Source organism: Hyaena hyaena, unplaced genomic scaffold (assembly GCF_003009895.1).
Source record: "Hyaena hyaena isolate Hyena2069 unplaced genomic scaffold, ASM300989v1 scaffold_24, whole genome shotgun sequence".
Classification (NCBI taxonomy): domain Eukaryota; kingdom Metazoa; phylum Chordata; class Mammalia; order Carnivora; family Hyaenidae; genus Hyaena; species Hyaena hyaena.
The window spans coordinates 4257367-4274832 of record NW_024080656.1 but is presented as its reverse complement, the minus strand read 5'-3'; the positions used below and the strand labels follow the sequence as shown (position 1 = coordinate 4274832).

At 38.6% G+C, this 17466-nt stretch overlaps 1 protein-coding gene across 9 annotated transcripts in view; it reads left to right on the top strand.

The window, feature by feature from the left end:
- APBB2 (amyloid beta precursor protein binding family B member 2) overlaps positions 1-17466 on the top strand; it is a 379646-nt gene that overhangs the window by 69731 nt on the left and 292449 nt on the right. For all 9 annotated transcript variants that reach the window (XM_039227003.1, XM_039227004.1, XM_039227011.1 and 6 more), the window contains exon 2: positions 6993-7147. The gene's annotated coding sequence lies outside the window, so the exon portion shown is untranslated. The remainder of the gene's footprint in view (positions 1-6992; positions 7148-17466) is intronic.

The following is a 17466-nucleotide window of genomic DNA, read 5'->3' as shown; positions in this document are numbered from 1 at the left end:
ACCACTAACAAAAGCCTGAAATTGTGAAAACGTGTGAAGCCCTTGGCAGTAATTCCTAATGAGCCGGATTCCACTGCGTCCAGCTTCTTTCTAGGTAAAGGTCTTGTGTTGGTGGAAGAGCATATGTTCCCTAGGCTCAGAAGCACACCTTTTACTCATCATCTGTTGGATTGGAAGGTAATTAAAATAACTCTGCCGACCTGACCAGATACTTCCCAATGCTCTAAATAGACCGTACTTTATACATGATTTTCAGCACATAATCTTAATTCTGAATTTATTACTGAATTTTGAGATTTAAGTTCTGTGTGAAGAACTAATGCCTGTGTTGTATTGCAAATTAGGTAGTCCTATGACATCCTTAAACTACAGCTGAAAAAGAGACTTAGCTTGCTCAAGTTCACCAGGTACAAAGAAAATATGGGGCAGATAAGATTTGGGTAGAAAAATCCTGGGTCCTTGATTTAAAAGCTAGGTAACATCTATCCAATGACTGGACTTCTTTATGCCTCAATTTTCCCCGTTTAAAAATAAGCATAATAGTTCTTACTTCAGAGTGGACATGAGATTTAACGGAAAGCAATTAGCAAGAACAGTTACCCATTATAATTAAAAAAGTATTCCGATAACTTTTTTCTGAAGGAAATCTAGTCAAACCCATGGCTATAAACCGTGGCTGTGCATCAAAGCCTCATGTAGAGACAGTGAAAAAACTACGATTTCCCGGACACTACCCCAGACCTGGTATGTGTGTCTGGGTAATTGGGCTTAATTGAGCTTCGGACTTTGTATTATTTTGTAGCAACTCCAGGGTTAGGAAGCCTCCCGTGGAGTTGAGTATTATTTTGGTCACTTTCCTTTGGATTCTTACTTTTTTCCTTGCTCTACAATATTTTGAACATTGGTTCTTAATGTTCATTGAGTATGTGCGCTTTCAGGTTATTAATCCTGGTCACTGTGTGGCTCTTTACTCCGTACCTTCTTTTCTCTTGCTCCCTCTTTTCTCATCCCCTTCTCCTCCATCCCATGCTGAGTTTTTAGACAGCTGGGTTGACAGTGTCCTGTACAGCCTGGTTCTCAGGCCCTTTTTATTTATTTTTGTAATAAAACAGATTTAAAAAGGAAACTTTGCTAAGGCAGACATTTGGCATGTTAAAATGGAACTTCAGTTTAGTTTCTAAAATAAATAAGTCAGCTTTTTTTTATTCTCCAAAATATGAGTGCTCCAGGAAATGCTTCTAAAATAACTGATATTCCCCTTGTTAACACTGGGGTTGTTATTGGCTGGATTCCAGTGTGTGTTCTTTCTCCTTGGTGGGGGAGGGGTAGGGGGGCAGTGTGGAGAGAGTGCTCTGCTCCATGCCAACACACACAAATCGTAGTCCTGCAAACCTAAGAATGTGGTTCATTTGCTCGCGGTAGTTATCCGGTATATTATAAAATGTGGTCTGGAGATTAAGAAGTAAAATTTTTAGGGGCACCTGGGTGGATCAGTCAGACTCTTGATTTTGACTCAGATCATAATCTCACAGTTCATAGGACTGAGCCCTGCTTCAGGCTCTGTGCTGACAGTGTGGAACCTGCTTGGGATTCTCTCTCCATCCACCCCCTTTCTGCCCCTCCCCTGCTTGTATGCATGCTCTTTCTCTGTCAAAATAAACTTAAAAAGATTAAAGAAAAATTTTTATTGTATTTAGATCAATTAGAATATTCCTTTTAACTTTTGCGTGTAAGTATTTTGGTTAAAAGAACTGCTGCCTTGCTGCTTACTCTATCTAGTTCATATATTTTGCATTTCATATGAGTGAGAAATGACTACAACATCAAGGTGGAAATTATGGTCCTCAGCACTTAGAATAGTGCCTGGCACATAGCGAATGTTGGAGAATATATAAATGAATGAGCTAACAATTAGACAACCCAGACAAAAAGCCATGTCTACCATTTTTCAATGAGAAACTTCCTCAAGAAGTCATAAAGGTAACAATACCTGATACTTGTCTGGTATTTGGATCGGAATCTGCCTACGTGTTCCCATAGCTCCTTGTGCCTCACACAGATCACAGTGCATTCCTTATGCTAAGTCCTTGCAGGAAGGGACTGGGTCTGTTGTTCACAGTTGTGTCCTCAGTGCTTTATCTGGCAGCATTGCAGTTTCTTAGTAAATATTTGTTGAATGGACATATAGAGCTAAAATTTCCCTGATGCGTTCATATTTGGTTTTTATCTGTGGGAAATCCCATGAAGTTGGCTGATAGTATCACCCCAGTTTTACAAATGATGGAACAAAGGTTAAAGAGCATACATTAGTTATCGCAGAAAGAGTCAGGCCATTTCTAGGACTACAGGCTCTAAATCTGCCCACGTCTTCATCCCTTATTCTTTCCAGAACAGCCTTTAAAATATTAGTGAGCTCTGGGTATTGTATGTAAGTGACGAATCATGGGAATCTACTCCCAAAGCCAGAGCACACTCTATACCCTGAATGAGAGCTAACTTGACAATAAGTTACATTTAAAAAAATAAAAAAGGAAATAACTGATATTCTAAATTAATAAAATATAGTTAATCTTTTTTTTTTTTTTAAAACAAAACACTAAAAAATTTAGGAATAAAATGAGTTTAGCATGGGCAAGATAAACTTTACTAAATTTGTTTTTGGTTTTTAAGTTGCCATCCAAAACAGAAATAGTTTAATTTAAACTGAATGATCATTTGAATCAGTTAGTCCGTTATTTCAAAACAAATAAAAAACATTAGTAAGCACAAATTCCCCCACTGTGTCCTCTCCAGTTGGAGCTTCTCCTTGAGAGCGTGAGAGAGGAAGTTCCGTACGAAACCTTTTCCAAATTGTCTGACGTCTTCCTTATCAGTTGCAGCCTTTGTCGGATGCCAGTTTGGGCGACTCATACTAGATCCTCTTAAGTTGCCTGTAATGGGTGCCTATGATACGTCCTTTTTGAAAAAATAAATTAATAAAACAATTATAAGACTATACTTTTTCCTCCCAAACATTTTAAGAAGTAAATTTATCAAGACCGTAAATCTGAGTTGTTAAAATCAGATTTCCAAGGTGGCAAAAGGCATGTTCTCCAGTGTATTTTCGCCTGGTCTTCCTGGTCATTTTGAGATAGAAATTTCTGAAGTGTTGAATTGGCTTGGCTGGTATTTCTGGACTCAGACTCGAGAAGGAGAAACCTTCCCTGTGATATTAGAATCGGAAAAATAAAACGCTAACCAACCATTTAAGATTCTCAAATGGCGGCAAACATCTGGGTGCGCGTTTCGCCAAAGGCATTCACTGAAGTGAAGACCAAACAACACCCGGCCAGGGTTCCAAGAAAGCCTTTCAAAATCTGTGACTCTGGTCTAATTTGTTTCATCTCTATTAAGAAAGATAAGTTGATGGCTCCAGCAAGATTTCATCTAATTTGATCAGTAGGTCAGAGTTCGTTCTCCCAGACCGATAAATTTGAACTTATCATCATTACCTTACAAATAACTTTAAAGAGTTACTTGAACAATACCACAGAGCTTTGATTTCATTGTGAAATGGCAACAAGAATCTGATTCCCTTTGCCCGCCATGGGCATTGACCTTTGGTATTAGAACAGAGGCACCAAGGGGAGTAAATAAACTGCCAATATTGTGTTTCCTCCAGGATCCAGCCATGGAAATATATGGCAGGGACTTTAGGAGCAGTTTTGGGTGGAAAAAAACGCATTTTCTTTTATCAGTTGGGTGCCTGGCTTCTCAAATGAGGCAGGACAAGCTATTGTGTTTGTTCTGGCTCTTACAAAGCGAGATCACATCATCCCTTGATGCGGCTTTTTTTTTTTTTTTTTTTTTTTATTAGCTTCACAGCCCATGGCTTTGTTGTCCTGCTGCACAGTAGGACAGGCTGACCAGCAGTGAGCTCAATAAAGGCTTTTCAGGGAGCGTTTCTGAGTTTGTCATTGCCATCTGTCCTCTTCTCTCCCCTTGCTTTTCAGGCTATTCACATTTTGTGCAAATCTTGGGTTTCTGATTGGTGTGGCGGGGACACTGTAGGTGGATGCTAAGAAAGAAGTGGAGGTGAGCAGTTTTTCAAATAAATAACTTAGAAGCAAAGAGAAGAATCTTGCTCACTCTCTGAGGTTGTATCAGACATAAGATAGGAAGTATTAGGATTATTTTATTTTATTTTATGTTAGTTCTCAGTGACCGTTGTTAATTTTTGAAACACCTAATGTCTCTCCCCCAAGAGTTGGGTCATTTTGTCAGGAGGAGGCCACGACTTGATGCCATAAATCACTTGTTTGCAGCTACTAGGGGGGAGCATGCATCTTTCTTCTCTCTTGCAGGTGGCTCAGTGCAAGTGTAGTTCTATCTTGTTGAAAACCCTTTGTCCTGCTTTGAGTACTGGGTATGTGCTGTTGTCAACAGGGCAAATACTAGGACCAGAAAGCTTTCGGTGTGACAGGCAGTTTCTGTTCTGGACACCTGCCGCTGGAGCACACTGCAGCCATTGTTTCTCTGCTTGACCGTGTTCTGGGCAGTGCCACCACGTCATTTTTAGCCTGCATTTGAGTCTTTGTTTGTTTTTTTTTTCCCTGCATGCATTTCATTTTTGGTGGAACAAATGTCTGTCTTATTCTTCTGGTTTGGCTGGTATGAATTTAACATGTGCTTGTTTTTCATACAGTCTTGCATTTGGAAGAGTGTGTGCTGAGACGTTGTAGTGCTGGAAATGGTGGAAAGAGTGCTGGGTCAAAGAAGAGACAGGTGATCTTGACTTTGATCCTTGATCCACTCATCCCTGCTATGTGGCCTCAGGAAAGAAAGTGGAACTCTCTGGGCATCTCATGGTCTTCATTTGTAACCTGAGGGAGTTTGGGGGTTCGTGGAATGATGGATTACCAAGTCCTCCAGTGTTAAGATTCCACCACTGTGCTTTGTTTGTTCTGGGATGCTAGTGACAAAATCGGAGTGTGCCAAGAGTTCACTAGGCCCGGCTCCCGTGAGACCATAAGTAACACCAGGAGGTGCTCTTTTTAATTAAGCAAAAATTAGATGACCTGACCGGTGACAGAGATGATTGGATGCATTAATTAAAAGGGGGAAATAACTATGGTCTTGTCTCCTTGTGGTAAGTTTGCAGAAAACAAACACAAACTTTTTATTTCTAGGAAAGTTGTGTTAATCGGGCCTGAAAGTGTTACTGGACACTTGGGATTGAAACCAAATTAAGAATTCTTGAGTTCAGATAAATGAAGACTTTCTAATTTTTTGGCTCTTACTGTTGAGATAAGAGGAAATCCACAGATTGGGCTGGGGTGTAGGATAGACATCCAATTCCTGATTTGTATTCTCATACTGTTTAACAAAAATCGTCTTTAAAAATATTCTAATTCTGGGGCGCCTGGGTAGTTCAGTCAGTTAAGTGTCTGACTTCGGCTCAGGTCATGATCTCACAGTTCATGGGTTCGAGCCTCATGTGGGACTCTGTGCGGACAGCCTGGAGCCTGCTTCAGATTCTGTGTCTCTGTCTCTCTCTGCTCCTCCCTGGTTCATGCTCTGTCTCTCTTTCTCTCTCAAAAATAAATAAACATTAAAAAATATATAAAATAATATTCTAATTCTACAAGTAATGTATATTAGTTCCAGAAGACTTGGAAAACACCAAGGAAAGACAAATGGCTTCTAATTCCATGACCCAGAAATAGCTCTTTTTTCATACCTCGGTGTCTTTAAAATATACACACTCAGTTTGTAGAACAAAATTGGGAACATATCATACATATATATAACTTTCCTGTATTCCTTTTGAGATGATTTTTGGGACTGAGTTTTCAAATGAAGGTACAGATTAATGTCATATTATGCATGGCATACTTGTGACAGGGTCTGTTTTGACTTACAGAAATAGAATTGTAGGCCCCATATCTGAAAATAACACTTGCCCTGTTTGCTCCCTCTCGAACAGGCCTTCGATGTTTAGCATTTATAGATGCTGTCATAACTAATACTATCATTAACAAATGAAGACGCCTTAATTTATTAGTTCTTAGTTGTTCACTAATTGCTTTTGTAAGTTTCCCTCATTTTAGTTTCATTTTAACTTCGTGCCAGAATTGTTACCTTGCAGTACCAGTGAGCCTGAGTTATTTTAGCACCTTTTTTCTGGATGCCTTGATTCCTCAAGCTGAAACTTGGTAGCTAGTGTGGGCTGGCCCACAGGTTCCACATGAAGGGGGAGAGTTAAGAGATTCCTTTTGCCCAAATATGCTATACATTTGATAATATTTATAATTCACTTGTTGAATATTGGTTTCATATATCCTTTTTTCTCTATTACGAAATGAAAGATGATTAGTTTCCCCTTTGGATTGTTTAGCCCATAAAATTTTCTGTTACACCATTCACTGTGCATTGAAAATGCATTCTAAATCCTGAACTACACTGAAATTCTTTATGACCTTCCCCTTACATGTCTTTTGGTGTGGGGCCCTTTGAAGTCCTGAAATGTTTTTATATTTGATTGAGATTAAATCTGGGTTTCATTTTGTGTTTTAAAACATATTGAGCAAGTTAATTTTCTGTTCGAGTTCCTAAGGGGAATGATTCTAGCCCTCTGTGTCCCAAGAATTCAGACTGAGCCTTGCCAGAACATTCCTGTGGTTTTCCACAGGGCAGATCACTGTGTTCATGAAATTTTAGTTGTAGCTTGTGTTTTCTGTGGTTAATTAAAACATCTGGTGCTTGAATTTTCCACAAACAGTATAATCGTTTGGCCAAACCTTTTCAATAATGGTTAAGTACCTTAGTCTTTCTTTAGGATGGCCCACACTTGTGTTTAGGACACCTCGTAAGCTATTGTCTCTGTTCCTTAATGATTTTAAACGACTGGAAAACATTTGGGGTTATCCCGCCAAACATAAACTCTTGAGAGTGTGTGTGTGTGTTTGTGAATATGAATCCCTCCAACGGCTTCTGGCTTTTTCCCCCTCCAGGTCCCCCCTCCAGGTTGGAGCTGCTGTGGTCTGCAGCCAAGCATGCTGTGGTCGGATCTGCCCAGCTGTGGAACAGAAACATTCGCTGGATGGAAAATCCATAAAAGAAAGCTCCTGTGAAAGCCGGAGATAGACAATCACTTAAGCAAAATCAGGTTAGTGTAAGATAAGAGAGGCTGGCCGAAGTGGATCGGGTCAGCTAGGGAAAAGCGGTTTTGTTTATTCCATAGAGTGTTTCTGAAACCGCCCCCATATAGTCATTCCCAGTTATTCGAGAGACTCCTGGCACTGCACGGATGGAAGATAGATCCTGATCCTGACATATTTCCATGTACAGTGTATCATTGCCTGCCTTCTTCACCTCCTCTGCCCCGTCTTCTTGCTGATCGTCCTGTCTTCTCTCAGGGAAGACAACGTCCTCAGCACATGTATGTAAGAAGCCACTGCCAGGCCACGCAGAACAACCGCAGTGATCTTGGTTTTATTTTGGGGAGAAACCGTGTCCTCGAGAAAGCATGGGCTCGCGCTGGTGTTTTCAGACTTGCCCTCATTTGTGTTCTCACGCCGGGAAGAGGGGGTCATGGAGACCTGCCATTTCTGTTGGGGTGCTGCTGGCCCTGGTTTGCTGGGCAAGATTTTACTTACTCTTACCTCCCCCCAGACAAAAGCTAGCAACATGTCCATTTTGGGCAGTGTGTACATTTGGCATGAAGACACTCATAGGGACAGAAGAAAAGAAAGGTCCTGAAAATAATCGGAATATAGACAAATGCAAAATGGCCTCACTGTGGACCAGGAGAATGAAACAAAACCACCTCACGTGGAACACTAGTTGGGGACAGTTCATTTTGAGAACGTGTCATCTACAGGGAGAGGCCCTGCAATCAATTTCCATTGCATGTTCGGGCAGTAACTCAGCATCATACATAATAAACAGTTAATAAACACTCACCAGACAGGAGCGAGTCAGCAGTCTTGCTATCCTGTAAAGTAGTGAACGTCCGTTGACTTCACCCACTCAGCCTCCCTTTCCTCTTTCTTTCAATAAATCACCCAGATTTTCCCTGGGCAGTCAGTCACCCTTGCTTTGTTTCCAGCATCTGTCACTGTCAAAGGAGGTGACCTCACTGCCTCTGTTATGGGCATGTGACATAAGCTTGGCTAGTCAGGGTCACAAGGATCGGTTTATGGGGGAGACCAGTATTTTCATTGACCCTGTTGCAAAGAGGTTTTTCCTTTTTGTGGGTTTTCTTTTTTTTTTAAGCTGGAGCGGTTAGTTTCCCTCTCTGCCACCACTTAGGGAAAGGCTTTCTGAGGATAAAGTTAACACAGAGGAGATCTGAGCAGGGAGGTACAAGAAATAATGGATACACACACACACACCTGTGTACAAAACTTACAGCCTCAGATACAGCACCATCTAAAGGCAGCAAGTCTGGTTTCACTTTCCTGGCAAGTTAGGTAGTTACTTTGAACTAGATAATCCATCACTTAGATCCAAAAAGGTCCTGATTGGGAATGCCTTCTAGATGCGCGGTGTTAGTGTGATTGACACTCCTTGTCTTCGGGGCCTCACAGTGGAGGGGATGGGCCAGATCGGTATTCTGTTAGCTGACACACAGTGTGAAAAATGTATCACTAGAGGTAAAAAGACAAAGTTCTGTGGGAGTAGAGATGCAATTATGAATTCTGCTGGGTGTTGGAGAGACTGGCAGAGAGCTGTTATTTCACAAAGAAGTGGAATTTAGTCTTCAGGAACGTTAGAAAAAAATACATTTAATTCAATTACTTGCATTTTGAGTCTCAAAGAAAAGGAGGCTTTCCAGAGCCTATAGTTAAAGTGAGTAGCAGATAAGGAAGATAATTTCAGAGCTTTCCTAGTAGTAGAATCCGGGTGTTTACTGTAAACACAATTGTTTTGGGAGCAGCCAAATGAGAGGTTATCAGAAAGCTGCCCAGAGTTTATTTCAACACCGCAGGGTAACAGCTGCTCTTCTCCATAAACCTCGGTTGGCTTTCTGTTTAACCAGAATCCTAAGCACATCATGAGGTTAAAGATTCATTTCTTCTTCTTAATGCTAGACTTTATTATTATTTTATTTTTTATAACTGACATTGCTTTTTTAAGACTTACATCTTTTTTAAGACTTTATTTTGGGGGGGGGCAGTTTTAGGTTACAGAAAAATGGAGCAGAAAGTATAGAGTTCCCACATATCCCCACTACCACCCAGAGTTTTCCCTGTTAACATCTGGCATTTGTTTGCAATGTTTGTTACAATTGATGAGCCAATATTCAGGTCATGATCTCATGGTTCATGAGTTCGAGCCCCATGTTGGGCTCTGTGCTGACAGCTCAGAGCCTGGACCCTGCTTCGGATTCTGTGTCGTCTTCTCTGTCTCTGCCCCTTCCTGCTCACACTCTGTCTCTGTCTCTCTCTCTCTCAAAAACAGATAAACATTAAAAAAATTGATGAGCCAGTGTTGATACATTATTATTAACTTAAGTCGATGGTCTACATTAGGGCTCATTCTTTATGTTGTACATTATGCGGGCTTTGACAAATATGTAATGATATGTATGATGTATGGACCCTTACAGAGTCACACAGAATAGTTCTGGTGCCCTAAAAGTCCCAGGCTTTAACTATTCCTCCCCCTCCAACCTCCCCCCGCCCCTGAATTCCTGGCAACTACTCATCTTTTTTCCTATCTCCGTAGTTTTACCTTTCCCAGAATTTCATATATTTGGAATCACATATTATGTAACCTTTTCAGATTGTCGTCTTTCATTTAGAAATATGCATTTAAGACTCCTCCATGTTTTCTTGTGGCTTGATAGCTCCTTTCTTTTTAGCACTAAGTAATATTCTATTGGATATACCACAGTTTATTTATCCTTGGGTGATATCTTGGATGCTCCCAACGTTTGGCAATTGTGAATAAAGTTGCTATGAACATTCATGTGCCGGATTATGTGTGGACACAGATTTTCAGTTCCTTTGAGTGAATAACCAAAGAGCATGATTGCTGGGTTGTATGGTAAAAGTATGTTTGGTTTTATAAGAAACTGTCAAATTGTCTTCCAAAGCGTCTGTACTATTTTGCCTTCCTGCCAGCAGTGAGTGAGAGTTTCTGTTTCTTCACATCTTCCCTAACATTTAGTGTTGTTGGTGTTTTGGATTTTAGCTATTTTAATAGGTGTGTGTGGCATTTCATTGTTGTTTTTATTTGCAGTTCCCTAATGATACATGATTTTGAGCCTCTTTACATATCTTTGTTTGCCATCTGTAGATCTTCTTTGGTGAGGTGCCTGTTCAGATTTTCTTACTGTTGAGTTCTAAGAGTTCTTTGTATGTTCTGGATATCAGTCCTTTATCAGATAAGTCTTTTGTGGATATTTTCTTCCAATTCTGTGGCTTGTTTTTTTTTTTTTTTTCCATTCTCTTAATAGTGACTTTCTCATAGCAGAAGTTTTTAATTTTAATGAAGTCTAACGTATCAATTATTAATTCTTTTATGGATTGTTGCTGTTGTATCTAAAAAAAGTCACTGCCAGGGTGCCTGGGTGGCTCAGTCGGTTAAGCATCTGACTTCAGCTCAAGTCATGATCTCCTGATCTTTGGGTTTGAGCCCCACGTCGGTCTCAGTGCTGACAGCTCAGAGCCTGGACCCTGCTTTGGATTCTCTCTCTTTGTCTCTCCCCCACTCACTCTGTCTCTCAAAAATGAATAAATGTTTAAAAAAATTAAAAAAAAATACAGTCACTACCAAACCAAGGTCATCCAGATTTTCTAGAGTTTTATATATATATCTTTTAGAGTTTTGTAATTTTATGTTTTACATTTAGGCCCATGATCTACAGCTATTTTGAGTTAAGTTTTGTGAAAGCTGTCAAGGCCTTTGTCTAGAATCATATTTTGTATGTGAAATTAAAGTTTTCCAGCACCATTTGTTGAAAAATTATACTTTCTTCAGTGAATGGCGTTCATTCCTTTGTCAAAGATCAGTTAGCTGTACTTGTGCGGGTCTGTATCTGGGCTCACTCTTCTGTTCCGTTGATCTATTCGTCTGTTCCTTCACTAGTACCTCACTGTCTTTTTTTTTTTTTTATTTAAAAAAATCTTTAATTTTGATTAATAATGAACAGGGGAGGGTCAGAGAGAGGGAGACACAGAACCGGAAATAGGCTCCAGGCTCTGAGCTAGCCGTCAGTACAGAGCCTAACGCGGGGCTTGAATCCACAAACCATGAGATCATGACTTGAACTGAAGTCAGACGCTTAACCACCTCAGCCTGAGCCACCCAGGCACCCCTACCTCACTGTCTTGATTACCGTAGCTTATAGTAAATCTTCATGTCGGGTAGTGTTAGTCCTCTGACTTTGTTCTGCCTCAATATTGTATTGGCTATTCTGGGCTTTTTGCCTTTCCTTGTAAACTTTAGAATCAGTTTATCTGTATCCACAAAATAACTTGCCAGGATTTTGACTGAGATTGTGTTAAATCTGTAGGTCAAGTTGAGAACAACAGACATCTTGACAATATTCCTATCTATGTATGTGGAGTAACTCCATTTATTTAGAATTTTTTTGATTTCTTTCATCATAATTTTGTAGTTTTCCTTACATGAATCTTGTGCATATTTTATTAGGTTTATATCTAAGTACAGTAAAAACCTTGGTTTGTGAGCATAATTCATTCCAGAAATGTGTGTAATCCAAAGCACTTGTATATCAAAGTGAATTTCCCCATAAGAAATAGTGAAAACTCAGATGATTCATTCCACAACCCAAAAATTTTCATATAAAAATGATTACAATACTGTAATATTATACAAAATAATAAATAAGATACAAAAGATAAAGAAAAATAAAGTAACCTGCACTTACCTTTGAAAACCTCTGTGGCTGGTGTGAGGGAGACTAGAGTGAGGAGGATTATTGTGTAGGATGACTTTCACTGTCACTAATGGAATCACTGCTATTTATTGGCTCAGTGGAATTTTTTCTTTTTGTGCAACTTTAACAAGGAACCTATCCAATGACACTTGCTTTTGTCTCCTTTTGAGGACAGTGTGACACTGCATTGTCATTGCTTGCATTGCTACAGCCTTATTTGGGTGGTGCATTTCTACAAAATTTTGCACTGTTTCCCACCTTTCACACATCTCCCTCATCTCATTAGTGAGGGATTCTTCTGTCTTTTTCTCCTCTTCTGCAGACGAGATGCAGACGTCGGCTTACAAAATCTTGCAGTTTTGGCCACATGCATACCTCATTTGTTCTTCTTCATGATTTCCTTCTTAGCTTCCACTATAACCATCTCCTTACTGCCTTTCTTTTTACCCTTTTCCTGAATGGGAGCCACTGTATGTGCTCGCACGTATGTTGACTACAGTATTAATAAACTCTTGTCATATACTGTACTTAATGTAACTAGCAATAAGGCAGCAGAGGAAAGGGTCTATATCTGCAGGCAGCCTGACCTAGAATGAAGCAAAGCATTCCTTACTCTTTGTATGGAAAAGTAAAGGACTGTCCATAGGTGATTTGAAGTGACCAAAAATACACTAGTGCCAGTTGTGGGCATCTTCCAGTGTTGTGAAAAATCATTGATTTCTGCCAAATACTATGGCCTGAGACCGAGCATCAGAACATGGGATATGATCACCCACAATCCCGCAGAGAGAGAGAGAGAGAGAGAGAGAGAGAAAGAGAGAGAGAGAGAGAGTGTGTGTGTGTGTGTGTGTGTGTGAGAGAGAGAGAGAGAGAGAGAGAAACTATTGGCTCAGTTGTGATCATGTGACATTTGGTGTCATGTACGACTCATATTGCAAGACATCACTTGTTTATCAAGTTAAAATTTGTTAGAAATGTTTGCTCGTTTTGTGGAACACTCACAGAACAAGTTACTCATAATCCAAGGTTTTATTGTAGTTTCATTTCTTGTCCAATCTGGATGTTATTGCAATTATTTTTTGCAGTGATTTGAAAACCTGACTATGATATGAGAATTACACAGTGACATGCTTTGGGGTTTCCAATGAAATCATCCTATTATGTAGCTTTTGAAAAGAACGAAAGATGATATTTCTGAAATTTATCTCCTTTTATTGAGCTAGTTATATAATCAGTGAGCTTCTTAGCCACTCATATCTTCTTTAGGGAAATGCCTATTCAAATTCTTTGCATATTTTCATATTGAGTTATTTGTCTGTAAGTCCCTTATCGGATATATAATTTCCACATATTTTCTCCCAGTCTCTGGCTTGTCTTTTCATTTTCTTAATGCTATCTTTGGAGCTCAAGGTTTTCTTGCTTTTGTTTTAATTTCTTTTTTTTAAGTTTTTATTCAAATTCATTTAACATACAGTGTGACACTAGTTTCAGGTGTTCAATATAGTAATTCAGCATGTCCGTACAACACCTGGTGCTGATCACAAGTGCCCTCCTTAATCCCATTTCACCTGGGATTAAGTGAATCCTTAAGTGAAACCTGTTTCACCCATCCCTCCACCCACCTTCCCTCTAGTAACCATCAGTTTTTGTTCTCTACTGTTCAGTCTGTTTCTTGGTTTGCCTCTCTTTCTTTTTTTCCCCTTTGCTCATTTGTTTTGTTTCTTAAATTCCCTTATGAGTGAACTCATACGGTATTTGTCTTTCTCTGACTTATTTCACTTAGCATAATACTCTCTAGCTCCATCCATGTCATTGCAAATGGCAAGAGTTTGTTCCTTTTCATGGCTGAGGAATATTCTATTCTCTCTCTCATCTTCCTTACCCATTCATCAGTTGATAGACACTTGGACTGGTTCCATAATTTGACCATTGCAGATAACGTTACTATAAAATTGGGGTGTATGTACTCCTTTGAATTTATAGTTTTGTATTTTTTGGGTAAACACCTAATAGTGCAATTACTGGATCATAGGGTAGTTCTATTTCTAACTTTTTGAGGAAACTCCATCTGTTTTCCAGAGTGGCTGCACCAGTTTGCATTCCCACCAGCAGTGCAAGAGGATTCCCCTTTCTGGGCATCCTCACCAGCACCTGTTGTTTTTTGTGTTGTTGATTTCAGCCATTCTGACGGGTGTGAGGTGATGTCTCATTGTAGTTTTGATTTAAATTTCCCTGATGATCAATGATGTTGTCTGTTGGCTGTCTGTCTGTCTTCTTTGGAAAAGTGTCTGTCTGTGTCTTTTGTCCATTCTTAAATTGGATTATTGTTCTTTGGGTGTTGAGCTTTAAAAGTTTTTAATTGTAATAAAGTTTAGTCTATCAATTTTTTCTTCTAAAGCTCATGAGTTTGATGTTTCTAAATATTCCCTGCATAACTAAAGGTCACTAAGATTTTTTTCCTTTATTTTTCTCTAGAACTTTTGTTACTTTAGTCCCTACACCTACGTCTTTGGTCCCATGGGGTTAAGTTTTGTGTATGGTATGGGGTTCAGGTGTAAGTTAATTCCTCCCCCTCCTCCCCGCATGGATGTCCAATTTTCCCACCACTATTTGCTGAAAAGACTATCCTTTACCAGTTGATTTACCTTAGCACCTTTGTAGAAAAATCAAATGACCATAAATGTAAGAGTTTATCTCAGAGGTCTTAATTCTGTTTTTTTGATTATGTCTGTCTTTATGCTAGTACCATTTTATACTTGGGTTTTTGCAGTGCGGTTTTTCTGTGAAAACATTTGTTCAAGAAGTAGGGTTAAGTCGCAATATGTCTCTATTTTTGCTATCCTATCTTTGCTACTTTTCCTCTCCATTCCTGTTTGAGTCACTCTGTTAAAAGTACTGGTCTCTGGTTATTTCTCTTTGGGATAAATGTGGAGATCCAAAATGGTAGAGGAGAATGCAAACCAATTTAGATGGATTTTCTAGATTACTATATGCATTACGTTAAATTAAAAAATGCTTTGTTTTTCGTAAAGATGGTAAGCATTCTAATGCCCATTATCCATTAGAATAAAACAGATTAGAATTTTCCATTACTTCCAACAACTCTAGACTGAAGTATTTACAAGTTTGGTGTATTACCTCAAGAATTTCAAGAATTTTCATTAACAATTCTATGAATTGGGTCTTTTTTACATAAAATAATACAGTTTACAAAACTGTTCTACTGAATGGAAAATCTCTGAGTTAAAGTGTTTTGGGTTTCGGGAATATAGTTATGATTTTATATGTTTCATAAAAATTGGACATTTTTCATAGTATAATTAAAACACCATCTGTATTTTCATATTTACCTGTGCTATTTTTGCCTTTGTGTTAGTATAGTTCTCAATAAGCAACTGTTCAGACATTAAAATAATTGTATTGGAAATATGAAGACTGCAAATTTATATCTCTTCCTTAATTACAACTCTGTAAAAATTGTGAATGCGTATGATGGAGAAGGGGAAAAAAAGTCAGTACTTTTTTTAATGGTATTTGGAATCTAGTTGGCCATTTTCTTTTATTTTGGTTTCTTATAAAGTTATAATTTTGTTTGGGGAATGACTTATTTTTAATGTGAAAAAATTGAAGATTTTGGTGTTAAAACATCTCCTTTTTCTGACATACAGCTAAAAGGTGACTTTTGCCACTTTAATCAGGTATTAAAATCAAAATTAGATTTAGAATAAGTTTTTTCCAGTTCCATTGGTAATGCTTCCTGGTTTCCGGAGGGCTCAGTTCAGGATGGCTTCTCCCTTCCTGCTCTTTCTTTGCAATCTTCTTGTTTCAACCTGGGTAGACTACCTTGATGGGAACTGACGTGTTTGCTACCTCTCCCTCTGCTTTCCTAGCAGTCCTTTGACTGAGAATATCACTGCATAAAAGTGCATCCATAGAGCAGTGTGGAGTTATTCTTTGTGTTGTTCATTTAAAAGAAAAAACCACAGGTAAGTGGGCATCCTGGTTGTTTTAGCCCTGCTTGCTCTTCCTTTAAATCTTTTATTTCTCTTTGGCGTCTTTAAAAAATCTTGGTGACCTATTTGCAGAATGAAGAATGGACCCTATGAGGATTATAGGATGTATGATGTTCTAGGAGAATATGGTTTTGGTCTTGTTTTTCTTAGGGAGCTGAAGCAAAATATGGCTGAGTGATAGTAACTTCTTAACTGCCTTTTATTTTATAGAGAGCCTTGTGCTGACTGATGTTTGGGGTTTGGAATGATTGAACCACCAATGTTTGAGTTGTGGTATAATTACATCTGTGAAGGCTCCAGCCTATTTATAATCATTTGGCTGCAGATCAACTTAGTCATATTCAGTGAACCAACACTAGTCATACTCAGTAACCAGTACAAGAATGAAGAGAGTACCAGGAACTTGCTTTCATTAGGAGAAACCACATTTTTGTGTAAATCTTTAATGGGGATGTTTATGATAAATATGTTAATAGAGTTTGGCATATTCTATCTTTTGATTTTTTTCTTGCCTTTATAGTTTTTATGTTAAATAATCTGTAAATTATTAGGCTTCCTTTGAAAGCATTCAAAGATACCATACTTGAATGACATGTAGTCAATTGTCATTTATTTTAATGTAATTACTAATATAAGAGCAAGCAGTAGTTTCTCAGTCCTATATTGACCTGTAATGAATAAAACATTTAATTTGATTATACTGTCTGAATAAGATCTATATTCATGACATGATAACTGTTCATAACTTCTGAAATTTCCAAATTGATTATTATCTGCCCAAATAAGAATTGATTTGCCACTTCATTCATAAACAAAAATAGTCTGCTGGATGTTTTTACATAGACAGTATCCAAGTCGGTAATTTATTTAAAAAATGAGTACCAACATCAGTCTGGCTTACATTAGGAAATTGCTCTGTGTAATTGCTAGTGTACCCTTTTTAAGAATTAAAGAAAATGATTTTTCCTGCAATCATCATGCAGCTGCGGCCCTTTGAGGACAAATTTTAGAATCTTGGTAACCGTGCTGTGCTTGGCTTCATAAGGGTGGTTCTTTTGAAGACCTAAGTTTGCAGATAGTTTGTTAAATGCTGTGGTTCATTTCTGCAGTCTGGGTAAAGTGTGGGAGTGCCTAGGAAAATAAGAGGCTAACTAGTGATTTTACCAGAGACTCACCTCAGAAATAAAAAAGGTGAGAGTTCCAACCATGACTTTGGGTCCTCAGTGGTTCTAAAATTGGACTAAAAAAAGTGACTGCTGCTCTGAGCATTAAACTATAATGAAAGATGCTGAATTAATTTTACTTCATTCAAAACAATTCAGTTAAATTTCAAGAGAACTTGTTAAAAGTATCCTATATGGAAGGTTTCTTTGGTAGTTACTGGAGGGAATGAAACGAAATATCCTAAGGGAAAAATAGCCAGAATAGAAGCCCTTCTGGGAGAGCTAACATTTTATTGAGCGTGTCCAGTATGCTAAGTACTGAAGCACTTTCTCAGCTTTTGTTGGGTGGGGAGGGAGACTTCATTTGATCTTCACAACAATCCTATGAGAGATAGGCCAT